We start from the raw sequence: 23,099 nt of genomic DNA on the forward strand, positions 1-23,099 counted from the left end.
GATTTTCGGGGCATGAAATGTGGGAAAGTGCTGTGTAGATCATGGGATCGTACGTTTTGTGGGTCGAACGCGACACTTGTCATAGTTCAAGCCTTGGGAACTATGTATTGTTCTTGCATTGGTAGGCTGTATCGGGAATTGCCTTCATGTGATTGTGTTCAAGGAATTCTTCCGGGCTTGGAATTCTTTTGTGATCTGTTGTATCGGTGTCCACTGCGGCGAGAGTGTGGTTGAGTATAGGTGTTGGTTTTCGTATCTTGTCTTCGGGCCAATGTTTTCGTTGTGGAGTCTATCCATCCTGTTGTTTGTTGGCCAATAGTGCTGACGTGCTGGAATGTGCCGTCAGCGCCATTGACTAGTCCGTTGGGTATGTCCAGTTTCCGCTGCAGATCTCGTCTATTATTCCTTCTTTTAGAGACAAAGTTGCATGCAAACAGTTGATGTGGGTTTGTCAGGCATTTGACATGTTTGCTACATGTCTTGCTCTTTTTATCAATTGTGACGAGGACATGGGCGGCCCCGGTCAAGTTGTCGAAGACATCTTGGTTGTGCTTCTCCTTTTGTGCATTTGTGAAGAAAAGATGGGGGGCATCTGCAATGTCTGGGGGCTTTGTCGGAGGAATGTGTTGTTCAGGTACTACAAGTCTCTGCAGCTATGTTGGCCGATTCTGGTTTTGTTTAGTATCTGAACTGTTGGTCTTTTTAGCATATTATCTTTTGTAGCTCATAGCAACGGATCTCCTCCTCCTAGTACGGTAGTTGGAATAGGGAGGTTGAAGCGGTTGTTGAAAATCCAAGCATCTTGTACTGGGCTTGCTTGGCATAAATCCCCGCAAAATATGGTGTCGAGCACTCCTAGGGGGTTCGAATGGTTGTGATTTATCGCTCGTAGGGGTGTGTCTATCAAGTTTAGCATAGTTTGGCCAATAAGAGATGCGTCGTCGAAGACGACTAGCTGTAGGTTTTTGTATCTAGCGCTGAGATTGTCAAGGGTTTCCCCAGTGAGGTTTGCAACACAGTGGGGTCATAAGCGGCAAATGCAATGTCGAATGGATTGTTGTCCCGCCTACGTGGAATGCCGCTCTGCTTGTGTACGCCATCAATAGTGCAACTGGCAGCTCAATGTCGTCCTTGATCGCTCGTGCGTAGTGCCGGAGAGGCCCTTGGACTATTGCTTGCAGGGTAAACGTTTTGCTGGTGCCAGCGCCTCCCGTGAGGATTTAATATATTTTGGAGCATGATGTCATCACGTGCAGCAGACGTTCTGGATTTAGTCTTTTGATCATATGGTGGTAGTCGTCGTTTGGCAGTAGTTTGTACGTTTTGTACGAGCATGATTGTGTCAGTTGGCTGCGAGGTTGGGTTATGGCCGATCCGATTTCGTAGCTGTAGTGGGTGGATGCGGTCGACCTGGATGTTCTAGATTAGTTGCTGCTTGCACTTTTTTCGAGGGTAGTTTTGTTGAATTTTTCTCTGTTCCGTTTGATAGTTTCTTGGAAGGGGATGTAAAGAAGGCATTGATCGTGGTAGAATCGTGAGGGGTCCTTATGCTGGTTGAAGTGAATGGCATATTATTTACTCTTTTTTTGTTTTGAATTGCTTTCCTTTAGCCGCTTTGTATTTGCTTACATATTCTACCAGACGCCTCGAGTTTTTTTGGATGATGTCTTCAAAGATGTTTGTGTCATGGCCCGCAAGAGTTTGCAAAGTTGCCTTTCTCTTTAGTAGTAGTGTTCTATCTTCTTTGAAGTTAGCGTTTATGGACGCAAATTGCCGAGAGCATGTTGATAGAGGCAGAGATAATGCAATGTAAGCAGCTTGCTGGGAGCTTAATTCTTGAGTGTTTATCAGTGTGCTCCCAATCTTCCGCAAGCGGTCCGTGCCCAAGTTCTTCATGCTATATTCAAACTAGAGTGCTTGTCCAGCTAGGCTCTTGATGAATACTTCTCTCTTTTGCTATCTTGTTGAGGTTCACATGAGTCACGTTGTCAGAAATGATGCAGAAGATTGATGTTCAATTGCATGCAACCTTTTTTAGAGATGTTGTTCATGTCGACAGTAAAACGTAGTTTTTCTTTTTTTCGGAGAAAGACAAATTCCTATTCTTTGCATTGTAAGCAAATCTATTGTCATTCCACTTCGAGCGAACGACGAGGAGATGTATTTCAGAAATGTATAAATAATAAATCAAAACGAAATTGAGCCAGAAGCATGCAACTGTGACAGGAAAAATCCAAACCCAAAGCTGCATTGCATGTATGACAAAAGTTCCAGCACCATTTGCAACTTCATTGGATCCCTTTTTTCGAAGGCACAAATGTTTATTTTTTGGGTCAAATTATGTTCCTACGCTTTAGGAAATAGTACTTCCGCGCTCTGGCCGGATGGCCCTCGAGCGTGTTGTAACCTAATGGACCTACTGTGTTGTGGCTCCTTATGTAGTACTGCTCTAAAGTCCGTGCTTTGTCTACGGTGTCTGTTGTTTCCAAAACTTTGATTTTGAAATTTTCTACGAAGGGCTTGTAATGTTGCAAGTCCTCTTTCATTTTCACCGGTGGTTTTTTATTGTGCTGTTTGATTCTCCGCGGTAGGTCCATCGTGCTCCCTATGTACTTTCTGTTGGGCTTGCACGTGATGCAGTAGACGACGAGGCTCGCGCGATTCCCTTGCGCGGGCGCTTCAGTGGAGGCTCCTCCTTCATCTCGAGGCTCGCGTCTTTCAATGTCATACCTACGTAAACATTGACAATTACGTTAGTCATCGAGGTTTTCGGTCTTTTTTTTTTCGTTTGACGTCCATAATAGAATGCATTTATTTACTTGCCCTGGTTTTTCTCTGTTGTCGTGAAACGATCGTTTCCAATACCGAAGCGCTCCTCGTATAAGTCCCTGTCGAAAATATACGTAAGCTTCTCCATTGTCGTCACCGAGTGCGTCGCGTCGTGCGTCCCTCCAAATTGTTCCATGAATTGTTCGAGTATAGCCGTTACTTGATCGCGCGTCGTGTCCCTCAGCAACTCCAAGGATACGTTGTACCCGTAATGCAGCAGCTCGCACGCATACGCTGTGATCCCTTTCGTCCTCGTGTCTAGTAGCTTCTGCCCCTCCAAACTTTCCATCATCCTATCGGTCTCATCAAACTCAATGTCAAGCTCGACAAGGATCTCTTTGAGGAGTCCTGCAGGAGAAGTGCAATCCAGGATGAGTATGTTGTTCTTGCAACTCGTTAATTCTGTTTCTCAACTGTTGCGGTTTTTTTAAATTTTCGGAAGCATTACACACCATTTGCGAATCTCAAGCCTCCCGGCTCTCTTTTAGCTGGCAAACGCCTATTGCAGTTGTCAATGAAGTCGCGTAGTTCCGCATACGTGTTGAAGCCGTTGATGTAAGCTCTCGGACGTTCTTCTGCATTGTTTGCTAGCCGGAATTGCTTTATGGTTAGGAAGAACCTCCTCTTTGCTGGTGGAGGTTTTGTTGCCTTTGCGTTGCTTTTGTATAGCGCAAATAGTTGCTTGCAGGCACGACTTATTACACCGTCTTTTCAAATGAGCCGTCTTTTTAAATCTTCAAGAAAAAAAGATTCTTTCATGCTGGTGGAATTTACCTTGTCTGCGTCCATGTCTTATGCTGCAATGTCCCGAGCTTTATGATTCTCTGCACCTGTTCTCGACAACAGACAAGATATTAAAACCATTTTCCTTGCACGCATGTTTGACGCAACATATTCATGACTTGCCTCTGCCTTTTTCAATCTCTGGTAGTGAATACCTTTATGCGTGTGGTTGTGTTGTCGGCTGTGAGAACTCTCGTGGAATTGGTTTGAATATGTCTGGATGTGGGTAATGTAGTATGCGCAGCCTCGTTCTCTCAGTCACTCTGGACAACATCACGTATGCCAGGCCAGGGGCAAACACTCCTCGGAATATGAGCAGCGCTTTGTTGGATATGGTTGCGCCTTGGGATTTGTGTCCCGTGATAGCGTATGCTAGGGTCACTGGAAATGTGGACTTGTGGAACCATTTTCCATTTATTGCCTTTCGCTGATGCTTTGAGCGTCGTAATGTGAGCACGGCCGCTGTTGTGTCCACGACGACAGTGATACCGTTGATTTCCCCCCTGCTAGTTGCATTAATGCTCTTGATTTTGCACATTGCTCCATTTGCGGCACCTATTGCGAGGTCGATGTTTTCCGTTATCATTGCCTTCGCCCCCACACAAATTTTTCCTATCTCGTTGAAGCTTTTGTCCTCCAACCATTCTTTGAGAGCTGGTTCGCTCGCGGCGTTATTGTGTATTTGAACATGCACAATCGTCTCGGGAGTGTTGAATTTCTCCACAAGCTCATCGTTGAAGGTAGCGACATCGACTCTGTGTGTGCAAATGATGGTTGTTTCGGCATCGATGAAGTGGCATGCACCTTCCTTGTCGACAATGCACTGTCCCAAACAGTCGAAAATCTCGTCAGTTGTGGGCGCCCTGAGTCTTATGGTATGCAAGAATGCGAGGAACGGCATGTCTCGTGCATGTCGCACCGAGAATTGCATGTGGTACATTTTCGCTGCAGGCCAGTGCGCGGAGGACGTGATGTGGCACGGCTCGCAGAGATCCTCGCGGTGTTTGCAGATTGGCGGTAATTGTGCCAGGTCACCAAAAATTATCAGCATTTTGTGTCTGAATGGCTCATGCAATGTGCCATTAGTGACATTGACGATTTGTCTTACCACGAGATCGAAAGTCATCCTTGTTAGCATGGACATCTCGTCAATGATGATCGCATTGGCTTCCTTGATTGCGAGGTGTCGCTCATCCGTCTCATGGATGTTCAGTGGGTATTGACTGCTGCGCACAGGGATCTTGAATTGGTAGTGTACAGTGGTTGCAATCCCGCTCAGCCGTGTCGCAGCCGCCCTTGTTGATGCACAGAGTATTGCCGTTTTGTTTTGCGCTACCAGATGCGAAACATAGTACCGTATCAAGAAGCTTTTGCCGCTACCTGGTGTTCCATAGACAACGTGTAGCCCCGAGCTTGTTGAAGCCAGGCTTTCGAAGACTCTTTGTTGTTCTACTGTCAATGCGGCATTGACGACGGTGCGAAACTCGGCCATTTTTTGCAACATCCTCGCGCGTGTTGGCCCTTCGACGGGGTTTGTTGGTCGATGTTAGGCGCTTCCATCGGGCAGTCTCGGATGATCGCAACCTTTTGCAATATCATATTGATCAACTGGTCCGTGTGGTCAGTAGCTGGCAAGTTCCTTTGCGTGTATTCGGTCACATACATCTCGAGGTCCTCGTTGCTCAATATGAGGCTGCGCATTTGGCATTCGACAAAGTAGGATCCAGCTGTGTTGGCAGGTGATATGAGCTCCGTTTCATTCCTGAAGCTGAGTTTTCGCAAGAGCACGTTGTAGAAGTACCCCTCTGGTTGATGTCCAGGGTGGTAGTCAGTGAATCTGACTACTCGCTCACATTTTGCGATCCTATTGCCGAAGAGGTCAAGACCGACCGTTCCACGTTGCGTTTCCTTGGGCTTTCGTATCACATATTGCCTATGGTAATCGTAGAACGTGCTCTCCTCGATGACGCTCGGTCTCCCGCAGTATATGTCGACCGGGTGCAGGGTGACGTTGTTGTTTCGCGAGACGATGCGTTGTCTTAGAGATGGTGGCGAGGAGTCGACATAGTGAACGGTCTCGCTCCTTGTGATTGTTGGTATCTGCATGCAGTTTAGCGCGGCCTCTGTTGGAGAGGTTGGTTTTGATAGGAGGCTCGCGGCGATGAGTTTCAGCTTTACTTCGTCGAGATGTTGCAACCCCAAACGTGAGGCGTCTTCTGAACGGATGTTCAGTTTGCCCATTGGTTCAGATTTCATCGCGTACTTGAGAACTCTCGTGGAATTGGTTTGAATATGTCTGGATGTGGGTAATGTAGTATGCGCAGCCTCGTTCTCTCAGTCACTCTGGACAACATCACGTATGCCAGGCCAGGGGCAAACACTCCTCGGAATATGAGCAGCGCTTTGTTGGATATGGTTGCGCCTTGGGATTTGTGTCCCGTGATAGCGTATGCTAGGGTCACTGGAAATGTGGACTTGTGGAACCATTTTCCATTTATTGCCTTTCGCTGATGCTTTGAGCGTCGTAATGTGAGCACGGCCGCTGTTGTGTCCACGACGACAGTGATACCGTTGATTTCCCCCCTGCTAGTTGCATTAATGCTCTTGATTTTGCACATTGCTCCATTTGCGGCACCTATTGCGAGGTCGATGTTTTCCGTTATCATTGCCTTCGCCCCCACACAAATTTTTCCTATCTCGTTGAAGCTTTTGTCCTCCAACCATTCTTTGAGAGCTGGTTCGCTCGCGGCGTTATTGTGTATTTGAACATGCACAATCGTCTCGGGAGTGTTGAATTTCTCCACAAGCTCATCGTTGAAGGTAGCGACATCGACTCTGTGTGTGCAAATGATGGTTGTTTCGGCATCGATGAAGTGGCATGCACCTTCCTTGTCGACAATGCACTGTCCCAAACAGTCGAAAATCTCGTCAGTTGTGGGCGTCCTGAGTCTTATGGTATGCAAGAATGCGAGGAACGGCATGTCTCGTGCATGTCGCACCGAGAATTGCATGTGGTACATTTTCGCTGCAGGCCAGTGCGCGGAGGACGTGATGTGGCACGGCTCGCAGAGATCCTCGCGGTGTTTGCAGATTGGCGGTAATTGTGCCAGGTCACCAAAAATTATCAGCATTTTGTGTCTGAATGGCTCATGCAATGTGCCATTAGTGACATTGACGATTTGTCTTACCACGAGATCGAAAGTCATCCTTGTTAGCATGGACATCTCGTCAATGATGATCGCATTGGCTTCCTTGATTGCGAGGTGTCGCTCATCCGTCTCATGGATGTTCAGTGGGTATTGACTGCTGCGCACAGGGATCTTGAATTGGTAGTGTACAGTGGTTGCAATCCCGCTCAGCCGTGTCGCAGCCGCCCTTGTTGATGCACAGAGTATTGCCGTTTTGTTTTGCGCTACCAGATGCGAAACATAGTACCGTATCAAGAAGCTTTTGCCGCTACCTGGTGTTCCATAGACAACGTGTAGCCCCGAGCTTGTTGAAGCCAGGCTTTCGAAGACTCTTTGTTGTTCTACTGTCAATGCGGCATTGACGACGGTGCGAAACTCGGCCATTTTTTGCAACATCCTCGCGCGTGTTGGCCCTTCGACGGGGTTTGTTGGTCGATGTTAGGCGCTTCCATCGGGCAGTCTCGGATGATCGCAACCTTTTGCAATATCATATTGATCAACTGGTCCGTGTGGTCAGTCGCTGGCAAGTTCCTTTGCGTGTATTCGGTCACATACATCTCGAGGTCCTCGTTGCTCAATATGAGGCTGCGCATTTGGCATTCGACAAAGTAGGATCCAGCTGTGTTGGCAGGTGATATGAGCTCCGTTTCATTCCTGAAGCTGAGTTTTCGCAAGAGCACGTTGTAGAAGTACCCCTCTGGTTGATGTCCAGGGTGGTAGTCAGTGAATCTGACTACTCGCTCACATTTTGCGATCCTATTGCCGAAGAGGTCGAGACCGACCGTTCCACGTTGCGTTTCCTTGGGCTTTCGTATCACATATTGCCTATGGTAATCGTAGAACGTGCTCTCCTCGATGACGCTCGGTCTCCCGCAGTATATGTCGACCGGGTGCAGGGTGACGTTGTTTCGCGAGACGATGCGTTGTCTTAGAGATGGTGGCGAGGAGTCGACATAGTGAACGGTCTCGCTCCTTGTGATTGTTGGTATCTGCATGCAGTTTAGCGGGGCCTCTGTTGGAGAGGTTGGTTTTGATAGGAGGCTCGCGGCGATGAGTTTCAGCTTTACTTCGTCGAGATGTTGCAACCCCAAACGTGAGGCGTCTTCTGAACGGATGTTCAGTTTGCCCATTGGTTCAGATTTCATCGCGTACTTGAGGAGGTAGTGAGAGATTGTTATCGCTGTATGTTCATGTGCGCACCCCACAACAATAACATGGAAGGGTGGTAGGGGACGACGTTTCGGTGCTCATGTCCTGGCCGGTAATACAACCAACGTTGCGTTAGAGGGTCGAGGATGGGTTCATATTCTGGCTGTGTTGCGAAAGGGAAGCTGTGCTTGCAACTGTGGTGTGACGGTCCGACGTAGCACGCTTTCCTGCATACGTGCAATTGCTTCTTGAGAACTAGTTCTCGCAGCCTTGTGTTTCGAGGATCTAGGGCCTCGTCCCTGGGGACGTAAGCTGCAATCTCATTTGCAATTCGCTGACGGTCATCATGGTGGACCCACAATATGACATGGGCGTGTAGGGAGCCCCTGTTTTGTATCTCATAACGAACGACATGGTGTTGTATTCGGCCAAGCAGACCGTCGGATGAAAGCAAATGCTTGCGCATGAACATGTGGAAGCGTGCGTGGAAAAGTGCCACGCATTCAACAGGACAGTCCTTCCAAGTGAATTGCGCATTATAATGCGTTGCGATGCTCTCGATCACATTAATTTCTTGCCACCGTGTATCGGTGACCTCATCTGCAGTGAATGTCAGAAAGAAATCTGGGAGGCCCCAAGCATCGACCATCGTTATGAGGTCCTTCAGTTGCCGTCGATGCCACGATGGGGACCCCGGCATTGTTGATGGCATGCTGTAGCGAAGCACGTGTCTCATTGCGTCTTCATCGGTCGTGGCAGGGTTGGCTTTCCTATATTGGTCGATGTCTCGTTGCAAGCATGTAGAGTGCTTGAATTGGCAATCATCACTGCCTGTTTTAACTGGAACATGATCAACAGGTACGGCTTGTAGAGCGTGTAGATAGAGAATAAGGTGCATATTCTCATTTTCACATAGTTGCTGAACTGTATGCAGCCATCATAGTAGCCCCGTCCGAAAGGGAACAGGAATGGGAACACTGCTGACTCCATGGTTATGTCAACGCACGCACTACCAGCTGCTGCTACTCCATCGACGTGGAATGAAGCGACCCTCTCTGAAAGCATTTCTGTACCCCGTAGCTGTATGGAGGCAAACTCATGCTTGTCCCTTGCATCAAAGGCGCGACGGTTCGCGGGGTCCACCATGTTTTGCAAAAGCAGGAGCTCAGGCTGAGATTCCGCTATTGACATTAACTCGAAGGGAGCTGTCTCATCGTGTAGTTCCAAGATACCTGCAATGGTTTGAGGACTCAAGATGCACATACCCATCTTGATGTCCGCACGCTCTGCTAAAGAATTGTACTTGCGCAATATTGGATTGTTCTCGATGTTGTATGCGAGCACACCTGACAGCACATTCGTCACGATTTCTTGAGCCAAGCTTAGTGGGACGTTTCGCCAAGATATCAGAGGATTGTCTAGAAGTGACCTTCGATCGAGTGTGCCACGAGCAATCGCATTTGCAGTCGTGGTAACTGAAATGGATACATCTATGATGCTTAGCAGTTGCGTGTGGAGGTGGTTTGTTTTAAGCAACTGCCGAGAGTACTGTGGCATCAACCGCACAATGTATCTGCTCCGCTGGGCATCTCGTGTGCAGCTTTGGCATTTCCAGTAAGTCACTTGCATGCCCATATTCTCGCAGGCATCCAAAAGTATCATGTTTCCGAGTGTGGCGCTGTGGCTTGAGATCCCTATGCCTTGCGAAGAAACGATCCTTTGGTTTGCAGACAGTAGCGTGGTTATGCCACAAACACCGCAGATTTGAAGGCTAGAGAAAATAGCTGCGCAATTACTAACCCATTGCTTGTATCTATCTGCGATGGTCAACCACGATGACGTAGCTGGCCTCAAGGACATCTTTCTTGATGTTATATCAAGTTGAATAGCTCGACCTCTGGCTGCTCTGAGCATTGACGAATGGTCATGTTCGAAGGAGTTTCCGGTGGTCATTTCTACATCGTGACATGAATCGATGTCTTATGTTCGGGTTTAAACACCTACAGGGATTAATAATAAAAAACATCCAAAACTTTGCTATAATTTCACTCACATGGTTTTGTCTAAACGCAACAGGAAAACCAAAATGGACTGAACATCTATCTTTAGAAGGTGAAAGAATTGATAAAATAACTTGAATCAAGCAAATACATTTTGTTGTGCGTACCTTTAGGAGAAGACACTCGTTTGGAGGCTGCAAACATCTCGAAAACAGAAGTGTTGCAGACATGATTAGTATGTTGGTCGAACCAAGCAAATGTAATGTTTCCTTGCGGAAACAGAATGTGCAAAGAAGTGTGCGTGCTCAAGATGAGGAGTAAAAAAAAAAAAACCATACGTAATGTATGGTGGAGAGCTGGCACATGTCTCTCCAAAAATTATATATCATAGGGGAACGTGCCATCCCCCCGTTTCGAATAGTCACCTCCAGTGTTGGAGGTGTAGCGCATTAATGCGGACTAGAGCAATAGACGGTGCAGAAACATTTCAGAATTGAAATGACCGTACATTCTACTTACGTGGAGTGTCCTTTGTGACGTCCACAGCTCGATGAGAAGTCGCCTATTTCTTTGCTGGAATGTTGGAATATGAAAAACAAATATGATTAGTCAATATGCATTCCTCGTGTTTTGCATGTTTGGATATGTTGGTTAGCATATGTGCAATTTCCTAAAGATGATAAATTCTAGCACAAAAGCTATACACAATCCAACGTCAGACATCGTCCGTGTGCTGATATCTATCTCTCGGAGGCTCAGTTCCACTACCAGCAACATTCTCTGTTTTGCTAATAAATAATGGAATAGGCTGAAGAACATCATCCGCTGAAGTTGATTATGTAGCCGATAAAGATCATTAAGTGTAATTGATGAGACAACGTTGGACTGTTGGACATTATCCGCTACAATTGATCACACAGTAAAAGCCCTGCACAATTAAGCATATAGCCGTGGATCATGAGCTATAGTTGATCACATAGCCCAAGATGCTTAGAATTGATCGCGTCCTTGAGTTGCGGGACTACAGAAAGACGACAAGGAATTCGTTTGAAGAAACATCAGGAAAATGAATTAATCGCGTCCTTGAGTTGCGGGACTACAGAAAGACGACAAGGAATTCGTTTGAAGAAACATAGCCCAAGATGCTTGGAATTGATCGCGTCCTTGAGTTGCAGGACTACAGAAAGACGACAAGGAATTCGTTTGAAGAAACATCAGGAAAATGAATTGATCACGTCCTTGAGTTGCGGGACTACAGAAAGACGACAAGGAATTCGTTTCCTCTGCACTTCTAGGCTATTATGTTATCTAATCAGTCCTCCATGGTTGGGAACGTTTCACAGCTGCACAACATCAACAAATAACATTCCAATTCCCCTTGATCATTTAATTGGGCCGAGGCGTCCCCATCTTTCGTATCACGTAGCCACACAATAGCCCACACAATATCAGCACGAGAAGATGTCACGCAGTCTCACAATATTAACTCAAGAAGACAACAAAGCGGGAATATCAGCATGCCATGCACAACATCGACAAATAACATTCCAATTCCCCTTGATCATTTAATTGGGCCGAGGCGTCCCCATCTTCCGATTTAGATATCACGCAGCCACACAATAGCCCACACAATATCAGCACGAGAAGATGTCACGCAGTCTCACAATATTAACTCAAGAAGACAACAAAGCGGGAATATCAGCATGCCAAGTTTTTCATCTGACTCACCGAATAGCATCACGCTTGTTTCATTGAAGGAATGGTCGACAGGAGGTGGCCAGTGGCGACGAAGGCAAGAGAGCTGGCTGCCAACCTTGAAACGTAGCAATGCTCAGTCTCCGAAACAAGAGGAAACCACATGAGAAAGCCATGCAAGCAAGCAAGTATCGTTCAAACAAGAAAGTAGTGCAGCAACTCTTGCGTTTTGCGATCAAGGATTATCTGTGTAACGGCTTCAAGCTGAGGGAGCAGCGTAGCCTTAAAGCAACGCAACGGGAAGGGACTCAACCAACCTAGTTCTGACATTTCAGTGTTCTCACTAGACAAGAATCAGGCCTTTGTTTTGTATGCTGTATAACTGCATATCCTACCTGCTGCATGGAATTGAAAGAAGTTCGTGATAGCAGAAGATCAACTCACCAAAGTTTCTTGAAAGAGATCGCAGATCGCTGCGTAGTTGAGCATGCGCTTAGCAGATTGTCGCGTTCGAGAAACCTTAAGCTAAAGTCTTAGTTTCCGTGAGAGAAGTGAAGTAGTAGGACTTGAAACTGGTGCCACAAATCATACTTCATCCTCAATAATTGGCAACTAGGAAGATTGAAAGCTTCTGTTCTTTTTGTTCGTCTCGATGAAGTTGCAGTTTTCTATCGCACATGAAAGAGCAACGAAGATTATAAGTTTACGCGAAAGAAGACTTTGTTTAGTTTGAAATAGGGACAAGCGGTATGTTTCACCTATATTTAAAGGTGCAGTTGGCTTTTTACTTGGCATCTTGGTTTCCGTGAGAGAAGTGAAGTAGCAGGACTTGAAACTGGTGCCACAAATCATACTTCATCCTCAATAATTGGCAACTAGGAAGATTGAAAGCTTCTGTTCTTTCTGTTCGTCCCGATGAAGTTGCAGTTTTCTATCGCACATGAAAGAGCAACGAAGATTATAAGTTTACGCGAAAGAAGACTTTGTTTAGTTTGAAATAGGGACAAGCGATATGTTTCACCTATATTTAAAGGTGCAGTTGGCTTTTTACTTGGCTTTCAAAGCTTGGCTTTTTACGTAGATGGCTTTTCAAAAGCTTTCAAAGCAAAGCTTTTGGGCTTTCAGAACGAAAGAAGACTTTGTTTAGTTTGAAATAGGGACAAGCGGTATGTTTCACCTATATTTAAAGGTGCAGTTGGCTTTTTACTTGGCTTTCAAAGCTTGGCTTTTTACGCAGATGGCTTTTCAAAAGCTTTCAAAGCAAAGCTTTTGGGCTTTCAGAATTTAAATCTAAGGGTGTATATTGTGCCATGTGGAAGCACAAGATTTCAGAATTTGAAAAAACGTTCTAGTGCTGGCCAAGTAATGATTCTTTCAGTGCCTTTGTTGTGGCTGTGTCTGTTTTTGTCATGTACGATGTGCAGCATGCAGCCGCTCCGTGTGGGTTCACAATGAATTGTATGTCAGTGTTTGCATCCCATAATGCTACGAGCGTAGGATTGAAGTTATTTGTGTAAATGTCCTTGGGCTCTCTTCTTAGTAGAACAAGCGGTTTCTTAACAAGGTATCGTAGTGCCTCCATGTATTCTTCCTCAATCACAGCTAGAAGCGCCAGCCAGGCGTCGAACAAAATGGTAGTTCTGCGCTCCAAGTCGTTTAATGCTATGTTGATTTCTTTGCCAACACTTTCAACTCAATGTCAAGGAATTGGTCGTATGCTTCTAGTGGGAGTAGTGTGCAAGTGCGTCGGGATGGTGGCTTAGGGAAGTTGTACCTGCATACACTTCAAAATCCAAATTGATTAGCCCCAAGTCTATTTTGCTATTTGACATGCTGCAAAGTGGAAACTTAATTTTCCCTAGGGCGATGCCCACAGCACACCAGCCAGTGTTCACAGAAAACCTGCAAACTATATACCATGAACCTGTAACATTTTCATTTTCACCTGTAAAAATTATTTTCTCAATTTTGTAAAATCTGCAAAATTTTAGGCAATTTAGTTATATTTTAGCTAAAAGGTCGGCAAATTCTCAGGAAAAACCTTCAAAATTTGAAACCCCAAGTTTTATGGTTTGTTGAGAAAAATGTTTTCTGTGAACACTGACACCAGCAGACATGTGGGTGTTGGGGCCCAGAATAAACTGCTAGACTAGGGCACATTATGTACCCCCAAGGATATTACAATTGAATTCAAGAAACTCCACCCGCTGACAATAATGACAGACAAGCAAGTGCGAGAAAAGCTTTACAGACTCCGCAATGCGAGGCAAAGGACGTCTGAGCAAACTACTCCTCAGAAGCGCGGCGCAATGCACAATGCGTCGCACCGTCGAGGGAGCTCAAGATATTTCAAGATTGTTGCTGACACGCCTGCCAATCATTGGGCTGCTTGCGGAAACCTTTGCTTTGGAAAACAACTGCAAGTAGCAAAACCCGTTGCAGTTGATATGCTTAAAGCTGTGCGCTTTGCAAACAATGAAGAGTGACACACAGAACCTGAAGCTATGTTCCAATTGCGCGCAGTCTCTCAACGTAGGCTACCGCTCCTGGTTGCAAACCAAACGATGTAGCTCAACTACCCAACCAATCATGTGTCGAAGTTGAACGCAATCGAGGTGCGGTTGGTGTCCATCAGAATACCTTTTGCGCAAATCAGAGAGTTGAACTACGAGGAGCAATATGGTATGTGAGGAAGAAAGCAGCACGAGTGCTGCCTCAATTCTTATGCAATGATGCTTCACTATTAGTGGGTATTAAGCGCAAGCTATAGTATAAGCACTATGGGATGTAATTTTTTCAAATCATGTGCTTAGAACCGGAAGTCTACACTTTCAAATCAAAATTTTTGCAATAAAGATCAGTTGCTCCAATTTTCTTATAAGTGTATCTTAGACTCAAACTCAAACACGTACTGTGACATGCTACTTCAAAGCTGCACTTTAGATTCCTTTACAAAGTTATAAAAATTCAATAAATAGCATATTGCGAAGAAGTCATATGTTTTATTTCTAAAAAGTATCTATAGAATGTACAAGGTTCTTATATCCTTCGATAGGAGATCTACTTCCCAAAGACTAAGTTCAAAAGTCACTTCAACATTTGGAAGTGCTTGGAGAGTAGCCATAGTACAAAAGTTTCTTCAAACATTTTTTAGGGAAGGAGCTATAGTACAAAAAAAATGGAGAAATCATTAACTTTGTTGTCCTTTGGAAAGCCTTCACTATGTAATTCAGAAAGCTTGATGCTCCAATCAATTGCTCAAAATAGTTCAGATGTGCACTACTGCAAACCAGAATTGCTGCAGCAAAGGTGAGTTGCTCAAAGATTCAACTACATGTCCTTGCGGGTTCACAGAAAAGGTCCCAAGTTTTTTGAAGTTTCTTAGCATGACTTTTGCATTTGGCGAGCTCTTTGCATGAAGTGAAGGGAATGGCTCATGGAACCCATGGATCTTGTCAACATTGATGCCTTGTAGAATCATATTAGTTTGAGAGTTGTGTCTTAGAGTAATCTTCACCTGCAAGGTTGTTGATTGGGTAGTAGCAGCATGTTATTTAAATTGGATGAAATAATGTTCTAATCCTTGCCATGCTATCTTGACGCTTTACAGTTGCAGCAGACAGTTTCAATCTTAATACTATTTAACCTAGCTATTTGAAGGTTCCAAAGACCTATAAAGGGAAAATTAATGAGACATAAGATGAAGGTAGAATGTGTGGCGTGATGTTTATAGGGTTTTATTTTTTAAACACACACACACCCCTAACCCCTATCCACTAGTGGATGGGTTTTTTTTCAGGTTTAGCTAGGCATGTTAAATTAGAGGGGGTAATCCTTAGGTAGATTAGTTACAAAGGAACAATAATAGTGAAAACAAGGAGAAAAAACATGGGGAGGAGTTTATTAAAAAAAAGAAATGAATTTAAAGAAAAGAAATATTAAAAAAAAGGGGGATTAAAATAGTAAAATTCATGGTAGCAATAAAATAAGGAAGAATAGAGAAAAAAATTGGTTTTATTAGGAAAAATTAAAGAGATAAGAAATGGAGTTAAGTTTTGGGCAGAACGATGGGGAGAGGGGGGAAGAGAGAGAGAGGGAGAGAGAGAGAGAGAGAGAGAGAGAGAGAGAGAGAAAGCTAGAGAGAGATTAATATATATATACATATATACATATATTAAGAAGGAGAATAGCTTTGTTAAGTTAGGGCAGAGATTAATTGGGGGGGTTTGCAGAGATAAGAGAAGTAAGCGGAGGGGGGGGGGAGGAAAAAGTGGGGATAATGTGAATATCCATATGTCAGTAACCACATGACTACGTGTAAGAGTATAGAAAATGTGTGTGTGTGTGTGTGTGTTGGGGGGGGGGGGTAATTTAGAAAAATAGGAGGGTAGATTAGGAAAATAGAAGGGGATTAAAAAATTAAAAAGGATAAAATTAAATAAACAAAGGGATAGGAAGAGGAGGGACGAGGAGGGGGGGGAATTGGTTTAAGGTGAGAAAAAAGAAAAACAAGAACGGGGGTTCAGTAAAGTGTGTGTGTGTGTGTGTGTGAGAGAGAGAGAATGAAAAAGTGGGGAGAAATAGGAAGTGTGTGTGTGTGTGTGTGAATGTGAATGTTAGTGATTATATGTGTGTAAGAGTAGAAAATGTGTGTGTGTGTATGTGTGTACCCACCCTCACCCGAGGGGACACCACATGATGGGGGTAGGACACCCATCAAGTGGTGTCCTGCCCCGCACCAAAAAGCCAAAGAGAAAGCCTCTATGTAAGTGTTTGCAAAAAGGGATTTATTATAAGTGGATATTTTCTTTTTTGATCTTCAAGTTGTAATCTTTCAGTTGTCCAATGGACACATCATGGAATTTCCATAACTATCTGGAGACAATCATGCACTAGGCACAACGATTGCGTAGCTATGACAATTCCAACAAAAAGTAAAATGTGGACGAGATAAGTCATTCCTAAAGCAGAGCGTACAAGAACTTCAATCTTGTACAACCAGATAAGAGTTTAACGAGCAACGTGGCATATGGCATGTATCATGCAACTAACCCAACCAAGGACTAGCAACATGACACATGGTTAACCCGGCCAAAGGTTAACAAGGTTTCTGTGTGTGTGTATGTGTTTAAAAATTAAAAACCTATAAACAACACGTCACACAATGCTGAGATAAATGTGGAAAAAACTCTTATTAACATTGATATATGGATTCCCATGAGTACAATTGGTAAAAAAGTGTCAAATCCATCTGGTAGTCTAGGCTCCGAGGTCGGGCTCCACTTACCAAGATTCTGAAATGAAAACAATCTGTAGTAGCATCCAATCAAAATGAAAAAGTGGGGATAATTTGAATATCCATATGTCAGTAACCACATGACTACGTGTAAGAGTATAGAAAATGTGTGTGTGTGTGTGTGTGTGTGTGTGTGTGTGTTGGGGGGGGGGGGGGTAATTTAGAAAAATAGGAGGGTAGATTAGGAAAATAGAAGGTGATTAAAAAATTAAAAAGGATAAAATTAAATAAACAAAGGGATAGGAAGAGGAGGGACTAGGAGGGGGGGGAATTGGTTTAAGGTGAGAAAAAAGAAAAACAAGAACGGGGGTTTAGTAAAGTGTGTGTGTGTGAGAGAGAGAGAGAGAGAATGAAAAAGGGGGGAGAAATAGGAAGTGTGTGTGTGTGTGTGTGAATGTGAATGTTAGTGATTATATGTGTGTAAGAGTAGAAAATGTGTGTGTGTGTGTGTGTACCCACCCTCACCCGAGGGGACACCACATGATGGGGGTAGGACACCCATCAAGTGGTGTCCTGCCCCGCACCAAAAAGCCAAAGAGGAAGCCTCTATGTAAGTGTTTGCAAAAAGGGATTTATCATAAGTGGATATTTTCTTTTTTGATCTTCAAGTTGTAATCTTTCAGTTGTCCAATGGACACATCGTGGAATTTCCATAACTGTCTGGAGACAATCACACACTAGGTACAATGATTGCGTAGCTATGAAAATTCCAACAAAAAGTAAAATGTGGATGGGATAAGTCATTCCTAAAGCAGAGCGTACAAGAACTTCAATCTTATACAACCAGATAAGAGTTTAACAAGCAACGTGGCATATGGCATGTATCATGCAGCTAACCCAACCAAGGACTAGCAACATGACACATGGTTAACCCGGCCAAAGGTTAACAAGGTTTCTGTGTGCGTGTGTGTGTTTAAAAAATAAAAACCTATAAACAACACAGCACACAATGCTGAGATAAATGTGGAAAAAACTCTTATTAACATTGATATATGGATTCTCATGAGTACAACTAGTAAAAAAGGGTCAAATCCATCTGGTAGTCTAGGCTCCGAGGTCGGGCTCCACTTACCAAGATTCTAAAATGAAAACAATCTGTAGTAGCATCTAATCAAAATGAGGAAGCCACCAAGCAAATGTGTGTGTGTGTGTGTGTGAATGGGAATTTTAGCTTATTAACTATATACATAAAAATATATAATTAATTATTTAAGGGACTATATGAAAAAAAGGCATCAACATCAAAGAGTTCAAGCAAATACTGCCTTAAAACTCTCAAAATTATCCATATATATATATATATACACGCACACAAAATGTTGTAAAGGCACTAAAAGCAAAGGTTAGGGACAAAGGAAAGAATATAAAATAGCAAAAAACAGACAATAAGCATTAAATATCTAGGGGGAACTATAGTTTCAATTAAAAGAGCCCATTACACAAGAGGGAAGTGCATAAAGGGGGTCATAAGAGTCTTAAATCTAAAGTCAACCATAAGGTTGACTCGATAAATCTACAAGTGACGAGGTCGTAAGAGACTAAGAGCACAAGTCAACCATAAGGTTGACTTAATAACAAAACTAGTGAATGCCATGCAATGACGAGGCGGATCGCAAATATACTAAGGAAAAGAACTACGGGACAGTCGCTGTTGTCCATACAAAGGTTTCGGCCCAAGGAGACAAGAAAGAAATAAAAAAGAAAGGAGGCTCTTAACCTGAAAGCTGTAATGATGAAAATCTAGACCAAGAGCAAGCGGAGAGAAAGGTCGTCAAGCACGCAAGCAACTCGAGAAACCATAAATAAGAAAGGGAGATCTTCCATACGTGAGCAGGAAGTAAGTCGCTGGCAAACAAGGCAACGAAGCTAAGTGAGGCGAAGGGAAGACAAGGTCTACCTTATGTAAGGGGTCAATCATCAACGAGGTAGTCAAGGCAGTTGCAGCCCATGAGGCAGTCGAGGCAATCGCAGCCCATGATGAGTAGGCGCAACAGGGGGAAGAAGATAGGGAGGCACTATATAGAGTAGGCACGGTGAGGCTTGGCTTAGCGTAGGAGCTCCTTATATAGGGCTAGGGGACTTGAGTCGGGACAGGGGGTCGGGACAGCTAGTCAACGATAGTCAAGTTGACCTAGTGGGTTTTTGGGGGTTTGTTTAGGGAGTATCTAGTGGAGGGGTTTTTTTTCGAGTTTAGCTAGGCATGTTAAATTAGAGGGGGTAATCTTTAGGTAGATTAGTTACCAAAGGAACAATAATAGTGAAACCAAGGAGCAAAAACATGGGGAGGAGTTTATTAAAAAAAAGAAATGAATTTAAAGAAAAAAATATTTAAAAAAGGGGGGTTAAAATAGTAAAATTCATGGTAGCAATAAAATAAGGAAGAATAGAGAAAAAAATTGGTTTTATCAGGAAAAATTAAAGAGATAAGAAATGGAGTTAAGTTTTGGGCAGAACGAGAGAGAGAGAGAGAGAGAGAGAGAGAGAGAGAGAGAGAGAGAGAGAGAGAGAGAGGAGAATAGCTTTGTTAAGTTAGGGCAGAGATTAATTGGGAGGTTTGCAGAGATAAGAGAAGTAAGCGGAGGGGAGGGAAGGGGGGGGGGAGAAAAAAGTGGGGATAATGTGAATATCCATATATCAGTAGCCACATGACTATGTGTAAGAGTATAGAAAATGTGTGTGTGTGTGTGGGGGTAATTTAGAAAGATAGAAGGGTCGATTAGGAAAATAGAAGGGGATTAAAAAATTAAATAGGATAAGATTAAATAAACAAAGGGATAGGAAGAGGAGGGACTGGGAGGGGGGGGAATTGGTTTAAGGTGAGAAAAAAGAAAAACAAGAACGGGTGTGTGTGTGTGTGTGAGAGAGAGATAATGAAAAAGGGGGGAGAAATAGGAAGTGTGTGTGTGTGAATGTCAATGTTAGTGATTATATGTGTGTAAGAGAAGAAAATGTGTGTGTGTGTGTGTGTGTGGAAGATTTGACAACACCCCTTTGCATAGTGAAAACTGTGTGTGTGTGTGTGTGTGTGTAAGATTTGACAACACCCCTTTGCATAGTGAAAAGACAAAAGAGAGAAGCTAAATAATGGAATAAGACTAATTGCATTAATGGAAAAGTTTGTACAAGTTGGTGAATCCCTTTGTGGAAACTGTATAGAAATGACTTTGTGGAAATTGTATAGGTCACGTTTTGAGTCGGGTTTTGCTAGGAGTAGTTATGGTTAGATCAAAGAGTCAATTAAAGGAAAAATAGTAAGAAGAGAAAAAATACATGAAAAAAATTCGAAAAAATAGGAGGAATTAGGAGGGGGGGGAGGAAGAGAAAGGGAAGTTGAGGGAAAATATGGAGAAAATTAGAGACAAATTAAGGGGGAAATAAGGGAATTTTGAGAGGGGAAAATTTGGAGAATTAAGGAGAAAATATAGAAAAAGATTAGTGAAAATTTAAGAGTTGAGTTTAGAAAAATAAGATGAAAATTTAGGGAAATTAAGATAAAATATAGAAAAAAAGAAAGAAATTAAGGGAAGTTAATTAGGAGGGGAGAGGGAGGAAGAGAAAGGAAAGTTGAGGGAAAATACGAAGAAAATTAGAGACAAGTTAAGGGGGAAATTTAGAGAATTAAGGGGAAAATATAGAAAAGATTAAGATAAGGTGAGTTTAGGAATAATAAGATGAAAATTTAGGAAAATTAAGATAAAATATAGAAAAAAAGGATGAAAATTAGGGAAGTTAAGAAGAGAAGTAAGGGAAGTTTAGTGAGGGAACAATTCTGAGGAGAGGTAGTTTAAAAAGGGTTTTTGAAGGATTATAAAGGGAAGGAAAAGTAACAAGCACCATCAAAAGGAAAAAAGGGATAGTTGTGTGTGTGTGTGTTTAGATTTAATAATCCCATCAATAAATGAACCACACAATCAATTCCATCATTAGGATAAAAAAGCACTCGTTAGAAAATATAAATAAATAAAACTAAATTGAAGTACCTTTTGACAATATTGCAATCCAAAACTTTTATAAAAAAGAAAATAGGCGAGCTGGCAAAATAATTTTGCTTTATATTGAGTTTGCTAACTAGAATTAGTACAAAAATGTCGAATCCGTCAAGTAGTCCAGGTTTCGAGGTCAGGGTCCACTTACTTTTACCACCATCCAAACCAACTAGTTGTTAGAACAATGAGGTTGAATTTGGGTAGACAAGTAATGTAATTTTTGTAAAATATTATGAAAGTATGAAGGATAGAGAAAAAATTAGGATGGGACAAAAAGGGATCCTTATAATTTTTTACTAATGAAAAAATGTTAGATAATTATAAATAGAGAGACTTTGAGAAGTAAAATAAAAAAAAGGGACCTATAGAGGAACTGGAAATTATAAAGAAATACCTAGAAACGGGTTAACTAGAATGAGGTCATAAGTCACAATTTAATCAAACAATTAAAAGTAATGAAGAATGACTTTGCAAACCAATAAAAAAGTCTCAAAATTTTTTATATATCTAAGAAACATGTAAGCAAGCAAATATATATATATATATATATATATATAAAGTGTAAGGGGCCCGTAAAAGGTCTAGAAAAATTACTACTTTTAAAAGTATATAAGAAAAAACTTTGTATGTAACATTTTAAATAGGCAAACCAAAGTAAGCCATTTATTAATTTTATATATAATTGGGGAGATATATGGTGTTGTATATATATAGATATATATAAAACCAAAAAAGAAATAGAGTAAATTAGTGGAGAGTAAAGAAGGGAAATAAAACATAACTTGGAATTTATAGACGAGAAGAATTTCATAAAGAGCCACTTTATACATAAAGAGTGTAAAATTATAAAGAGAGAAATTTTATACACAGAAACTACATAAGAGAATTCACTAAATAAGAATGCATGAATGCCATTAAAAAGTAAAAATTTTCTTTGAGAGCATATCATCATACGATTCTAATTCTATCTAAACGTGAAGCCGAAAAAGGCGATCAACCATCCAGCCAACGTGTCAATGCCTCCAAGTTTGAAGCAAAGCAAACATTCCCGTGAGCATCCTTCACTGGGAAAAAAAATCAACGCAAAGAGCAGAGCTTGTCTACGTAAAATTAGTCTACAAAATAACCACGTAAGGTCCACCGAGAAGGAGCTACGCATAAAAAGAAACTTACGAGGCTCCTCTACGAAAGAAGTGAATGTAGGAATAAGCTCAAAACTCTACAAGTGAAAGGTGTCTAAACATAAACGGTAACTAACAAAGTAGCACTACCAGCTTGGAGCATAGAAGCTTGCTGCATCTGTGCAAGGTGGCCGCTCAACGAGGATGCCTCGAAGAAGCAAGGCAGTGCCATCAAAGAACATGAGCTCGATAGATTAAGTGCCGCCAAGTAGGAATCAAAGAAGGAAGAAGGAGACGTAGTAAACAAGAGGCCAAGAAGAAGACAAAAAGTAGCGGGAGCACGGAAGGCGCAATGAGCTAGTGGGGGATCGAAAAATCAAGCAAGGATGGCGCAATGAGCTAGTGGGCGTTGAGAGGCGCAAAAGGTAGAAGAGCAAGCAAGGAGCTTGCAAGGGAGCCGTAGCAGCGTAGAGGCCATTACGAGTGGAAGGTAATCAATCTTGACCACCAATACGAGTCAAAGAGAAGAAAGGAAATCTTGTGCGGAATTATCTAGATCAGGAGAGCTTATGGTGAGCTTGCATGGCGATGCAAGAAGAAAGGAGATGATCACGCACGATACCAAGGAGAAGATCACGCTGAAAAAGAGGCAATGCCCAAAGATACAGCCGGAGAGAAAAAACAAAGAACTTGCGCAACAAGCAAAGTACTTTTTGACAATAGCTTCTCAAGGGAAAAAGTTACGACCTTCACGGCCGCAATTGAACTAAACAACGAGGGAGCTGCAAGCGAGAAGTAGCTACAAGGGAGCTGGGAGGACATCAACGAAAACGTACGCTTACGGTCGAAGGGAGCAAGGAAGCAAATAGATGGAAAATGAGTAGTTAAAAAGGCAGAGTGATCGTTACAAGACGGCAGTTATTGTGAAAGTGAAGTGGTACAAGGGCTAGTAGTAGTTAAGAGGGGATAAAAATAAGATAAAGTAGTGTGCACGGGGTACTTAAGGCTATAGGATGGTGAGCACCGCTAAAGGTAAGGTACGGGGTTGGTTT

This window comes from Dipteris shenzhenensis, chromosome 6 (genome assembly GCF_047967505.1).
Source record: "Dipteris shenzhenensis isolate YYH24624 ecotype China chromosome 6, Dip_SZ_1.0, whole genome shotgun sequence".
In the NCBI taxonomy this organism is placed as follows: Eukaryota; Viridiplantae; Streptophyta; class Polypodiopsida; order Gleicheniales; family Dipteridaceae; genus Dipteris; species Dipteris shenzhenensis.